Source organism: Hippocampus comes, unplaced genomic scaffold, assembly GCF_001891065.2.
Source record: "Hippocampus comes isolate QL1 unplaced genomic scaffold, H_comes_QL1_v1.1 scaffold355, whole genome shotgun sequence".
Classification (NCBI taxonomy): domain Eukaryota; kingdom Metazoa; phylum Chordata; class Actinopteri; order Syngnathiformes; family Syngnathidae; genus Hippocampus; species Hippocampus comes.
In genome coordinates, this window is record NW_017805284.1 from 42,596 (window position 1) to 49,093 (window position 6,498).

Consider the following 6,498-nt stretch of genomic DNA (forward strand, 5'->3'; position numbering starts at 1 on the left):
TTTTTTATTTACAGTCCGAGTGAGAGGCAAATCAAATGTCAGACGGTCTTCGTCCATATTTATTATTTCATCTGGGCTGATGGAATTCTCCGCTATCTTTGTGTGAATGTGTGGAACGAAGCAAGTTTGTCCTCGTAATTGGGAGGGAGCTGCTGACACAACGTCGTGCGTGCCCGAATAGACAGGCTTCCATTTCATGAATCTATCACACCACGACGGCCCACTTTTAAAACCTTTAAAAGCGTTGGTTGTCTTTTTACACTGGCTCAGTTCTTGCCGGAGCCTCCACCTTCGCACCATCGAATCGTCTATGCCAAGATTAGGTCTTCTCCTTTGCCTACTGGTACCTCTCCTCCACCATGGCTTTCAAAGTCTAAAGGAAAGGAGAAAGAACACTATTGGAAGAGCAGTTATGGGGCAATGGGGAATAATGATTCATGTGCTCTCATACACACCTGCCTGGTGGGGAGAACATATGTAGGGTCGAAAGCTTGTATAAGCTTCCTGAACCCTGTGTCCTCCACAAAACTGAAGGGCTCGCAATCTTCAATTAGGCTAAACAAAAAAATATTGTGTTTCCGGCAACAATACATTTCAGCATAGGGTCGGTAGGTCGGACAAAGTTTTTTTTTTTTGTTTAATTTTTTTTTTTCCTATCAAAAATTTAAACAACATAACCATAAAACAAGAAGACATTGAACCCACCGCTGCGCGGCTCCGGACTCGGGGTACCGGGGCGCGCCGCCTCCGCCATCCTCCTCCGCCATCCTCCTCCGCCCTCGGTTTTAACTTGGCCCATGGTGTTCATCAAATAGTTCGCTTTATTTTTTCGATACATCAATGGATGCTATTTTCTTAACATTACGGTGCGAGCACGCGACTGTAACACAAAAAATTCAGTTTAAACTGTCGTCGGAGATTGCAGCCGCCGCCATGTGTCAATGTTGTTGACAGACGACAGGGCAAACGACGCACGCGTTCAACGTGAATATAGCGAGAGTTTGCACCGATGTAAACCCTCTACACAAAAATGGAGAGGGTTGTTTGAAAAAAATGCCAACCATCAAGTTTTTTTTTCGACGTAGAAATTCTCGGTCGGTCGGGTTACTGGAAACACACTACTTTTTTTTCTACGCCTTGTGGGCACAGCAGCTCGATTTCCTTCTTTAACTGCCAGAGTGATCGCTTTTAGTTTAATAGCTGCATCATATGCTTTTCGTCTCGTGTTCTCCATGTTGAGATCAGGGTTAGAAGATAGACTGAAATAAGGAAGTTGTGATTACCCGTAATCATACAATTTCATTGGACGCCTGTGTACTACTCATTCATTTTATTGGTCGACTGTTGCCGAGTAACACATTCCCCCCGCTATGGCAAAAAGAGCGGAAGTTGTGATTAGTCATACAATCTCATTGGACCTCAGTGAAAGACCCATTCATTTTATTGGTCCATGTTTTTCCCGCGATGGAAAAAAAAAAATTAAAAAGCCGCTTCATATTACACGCCGCAGTATTGGAAGTGTGGAAAAAAAGTAGCGGCTTGTAATTCGAAATTTACGGTATATATACCTACAATGCTGTCCAAAATAATAGCAGTGCAATGTGACTAACCAGAATATCCCTGGTTTTTAGTATATTTTTTATTGTTACATGCCAGACAAGTTACCAGTAGGTGCAGTAGATTCTCAGAAAACAAACAAGACCCAGCATTCATAATAGGCACGCGCCAAAGGCTGTGCAATTGCGCAAATAGTTCAAAGGGGTGTGTTAAAAAAAATAGCAGTGTCTGCTGTTAACTGTACAAACTCAAAACTATTTTGTATTTCCACAAAAAAAGGTAGGATTTAGCAATCCGAATGTTTAGTTGTATGACCACAGTTTTTTATAACTGCTTCACATCTGTGTGGCATGGAGTCAATCAACTTGTGGAACCTTTCAGTTGTTATTTCACTCCATGATTGCTTAACAACATTCCACAATTCATTTACATTTCTTGGTTTTGCTTCACAAACAGCATTTTTGATATCACCCCACAAGTTCTCGATTGGGTTGAGATTTGGGGATTGGGCTGGCCACTCCATAACATTAATTTTATTGGTTTGGAACCAAGACTTTGCTCGTCTACTGGTGTGTTTGGGGTCATTGTCTTGTTGAAACACCCATTTCAAGGGCATGTCCTCTTCAGCATAAGGCAACATAACCTCTTCAAGTATCTTGACATACACAAACTGATCCACGATCCCTGGTATGCGATAAATGGGCCCAACACCAGAGGAGGAGAAACATGCCCAGACCATGATACTTGCACCATCATGCTTCATTGTCTTCAATGTGTACTGAGGTTTGAATTCAGAGTTTGAGGGTCGTCTCACACACGGTCTGTGGCCCCTGGACCCAAAAAGGACAATTTTACTTTCATCAGTCCACAAAATGTTCCTCCATTTTTCTTTAGGCCAGTTGATGTGTTCTTTGGCGAATTGTAACCTCTTCTGCACATGCCTTTTTTGTAACAGAGGGACTTTGCGTGGGATTCTTGAAAATAAATTTGCTTCACAAAGACGTCTTCTAACTGTCACAGCAGTTAGAGGTAACTGCAGACTGTGTTTGATCATCCTGGAGCTGATCATTGGCTGAGCCTTTACCATTCTGGTTATTCTCCGGTCCATTTTAATAGTTGTCTTCCGTTTTCTTCCACGTGTCTCTGGTTTTTCTACCCATTTTAAGGCATTGGAGATCATTTTAGCTGAACAGCCAACACATTTTTGCACCTCTTAATAGGTTCTTCCCTCTCCAATCAACTTTTTAATCAAAGAACGCCGTTCTTTGGAACAGTGTCTTGAACGACCCATTTTCCTCAAATGCATGTTCAACCTGTGCTGGCTTCGTCATCCTTAAATAGGCGCCACCTGATTCACACCTGTTTTTGTTTTTTTCTTTCTTCCCCAAAATTGATGAACTCAGAGATTGGTTGCCACACTGCTATTTTTTTGAACACACCCCTTTGAACTATTTGCCCAATTGCACAGCCTTCGGAGCGTGCCTATTATGAATGCTGGGTCTTGTTTGTTTTCTGAGAATCTACTGCACCGACTGGTACCTTGTCTGGCATGTAACAATAAGAAATATACTAAAAACCAGGGATATTCTGGTGAGTCACATTGCACTGCTATTATTTTGAACAGCACTGTATATATAAGTATGTATTTCCACTTGTGTGTGTAATTGTGTGTGTGCGCACATGTGTTTGTGTGTGTTCACCAACCAAGCATCATAGCAGACCACAGTGCAGCATAGCGTAGGATGTATCGACACAAGTAATGAATAAGTCCTTCACCATAATACACGTTGGTCTGGCCATCTTAATCAAAAGGAGCTTTTGGCAATTAATCGGCTGACATGCTTTGCAAAACTGTTTTTTCCTTGGATGTCCTAAATATTATAGACGTTATTTATTATTAAGATAAATTACCCCAAACAAATCTCATTTGGAATTAAAATCATATTAATTAAAAGAAAGTTATCAAAGGACATCAGATGAAACATTACATTATGATTGCAAAAGGCCAATGTTTTTAGGAATTGTTCATTAGTGGCATTCAATCAAAATGTGCATGAATTGACAGTTACATTTTATAGCCGTGTAAGCGCAAATAAAAAAGGAGTCTATCTCTTCAAGAAGTCCTTCACTTTCTAGGTTTTCCTCAAAAGGCTGTTTGTCCTGCATCAGGAGCTGCAAGTTTTTGAAGTGCTTTTCAACGTTTTGTCCACTGCATGGACTGGAGAAAACGACTGTAGCACTTAAAACCATGTCATCCAGAGCTTGTAAGGTTGTTTCGGGTGTAAAAAGTCTGATTACATGCATATTCAGGTGGTATTTTTGTTTGGCGCTGAAAGAAATGACATAATGACATCTGTCATTAACACAAAATAGTGATGAGAGCATTGTTTACATAATGATTTTCAATTATAATTTAAATGTTCTGACGTTATACAAATTTCCTTGGCATTCTTTATTGTATTGTATTGTATTGTATTGTATTGTTTATTGAACATATATAGAACATACAATAACAGATTGACAAAATGCAAACAAAAGTCATAAAAGGAAAAAATAAAAGTAAGTAAAACAAACATCGTCACAGTTATATGCTCAAAGGAGTAGGATGACGTGTACAACTTATCTAGTCCTACCCCTTGTTGTGTAAGAATGTGTATTGATCGTTTTTCAATCCCAAAGAAAAGGAAGAAATCTACATGTCATCAAATACTTTTACCCTTATGTGTACTGTACTTATCTATTTATACACCTTTCGGTTTATTTATATATACTTATCTATTTATACACCTTTCGGTTTATTTATATATATATACATCCACATACACACACACATACATATACACATATATATATACATACATACATATATACATACATACATACACATACATATTCATACAAAATTGTTCTTTCTACTTTTTATATCAAATGTCTCATATTCATTATAAATACTGCATTTCTTGAATACATTCAATAAGTTGTTAAAAAATCCAAAACAAGAACAATCCGTTGTTACTATATTTTATAAGTACCGGTATATAAAATTTATCTTCTTAACTTTGATTTATGTAGTTTTTTTGTACGAATCTTTTCAATTTGTTTTTGAACTCGTCCAGCGATTTACTCATTTTCAGATCCGTCTCAAGCTTATTCCACAGATTGACTCCTATTACTGATACACACCTTTGCTTGATGTTTGTTCTTGTTCTGGATTTTTTGTATTGATTAATACCTCTTAGATTATAACAACTATCTCTAATTTCAAAAAGCTTCTGGATATTTTGGCAAAAGAGATTGTTATGTGCTTTATACATTAATTGGCCGATTTTGAAGTCAAGTCAACCTGGTCATAGAATTTCATTGTGTTTAATTTGATGAATAGTGGATTTGTGGGTTCGATATATTTAGACCAATTGATTATTCTGATTGCTTTTTTCTGTAGTTTTAAGACAGGGAGTGTGTTTGATTTACAGGCGTTACCCCATATTTCCACACAGTAGGTCATATATGGGAGTAATAATGAGTAATATAATGTGTACAAGGAACTCTTATTCAACACATCCTTAGTTTTGTGGAGTATCCCGATAGTCTTGGATATTTTTATTTTAACGTTATCTGTATGTGGCTTCCAGAATAGTTTAGTATCTATTACTAGTCCAAGAAAATCATTTTCATTAACTCGTTCTATTTCAATTGAACTTATCTTTATTTTAACTTGGTCTTTAATTGGTCTCGTGCTGAAAACAACTAACTTAGTTTTTGTTAAATTTAAAGATAGTTTATTTCTGTCGAACCAGTTATTTAGTTTGGTTAATTCATTTTCCACAGTTTTCAGGAGTTGTTCCATATTTTTTCCAGAGCAGTAGACTGTTGTGTCATCGGCGAATAGGACACATTTGAATATTTTTGAAACACTGCAGATGTCATTTATATATAGAATGAATAGTTTTGGTCCAAGCACTGATCCCTGTGGTACTCCATGGGTAATCTTCAGTGAGTTGGATTTTTTGTTATTGAACTGCACATACTGATATCTGTTTTTTAAATAACTTTCAATCCATTTATATGCTATGCCTCTGATACCATATCTCTCTAATTTATTCAATAATATGGTATGATCTATTGTATCAAAAGCTTTTTTTAGATCTAGAAAAATCCCAACCGTGAATTCTTTATTGTCTATATTAGTTGTTATTGCTTCCACAAACTCCATTACTGCCATTAAGGTGGTCCGTTTTTCCCTGAAGCCATATTGGTTTTCACCTAACAGCCCGTGTTTATTTATGAAGTTGTCAAGTCTGCGAGAAAATAATTTTTCTAATATTTTTGAAAATTGTGGTAGCAGTGATATTGGTCTATAATTTGTAAAGAATTGTCTTTCTCCACTTTTAAAAATTGGATTGACTTTAGCTATTTTCATTTTTGATGGAAAAACACCGGCTTTAAATGACAGGTTGCATATGTATGCAAAAGGTCGCACTACAAATTCTATAATCTGTTTTACTATTGTCATATCAATATTAAAACAGTCAGTTGACTTTTATATGATTTTACAACATTTCATATTTCATTTTGATTCACAGCAGTAAGAAACATTGTGGAAGAATTTTTTTCTATGTATTTATCTATTTCAAAAGAATTTATTAGATCAGGAATTTGTTTTGCTAAGTTGCTACCGATATTAACAAAATATTCATTAAATTCCTTTGCTCTTTGTGCAGTTTCCTCAATAATGGTATTTTTATCTTTCACAAAGTACTCCGGATCATCTACTTTATTAGAGCTATTTGAAATTACATGATTTAAGATATTCAATATTTCTTGAGTGTTGCTTTTATTTTGCTCTAATAATGTATGAAAATGGTCTCTCTTGCTGGTTCTTATAATGTTTACGAATTTGTTTTTATAAGTCTTATATTTTGTTTCAGCTTCTTTGGTTCT

The 6,498-nt window shown here is 36.4% G+C and overlaps 1 long non-coding RNA gene across 1 annotated transcript; it reads right to left on the reverse strand.

Moving 5' to 3' along the window:
- Positions 1–2,499: 2,499 nt before the first annotated feature.
- Positions 2,500–3,191, reverse strand: LOC109516793 (uncharacterized). The gene is made up of 2 exons (XR_002168416.1): positions 3,157–3,191; positions 2,500–2,975 (listed from the first exon to the last, which is right to left on the reverse strand). It is a non-coding gene; the product is annotated as an uncharacterized LOC109516793 (long non-coding RNA).
- Between the last annotated feature and the right edge of the window lie 3,307 nt (positions 3,192–6,498).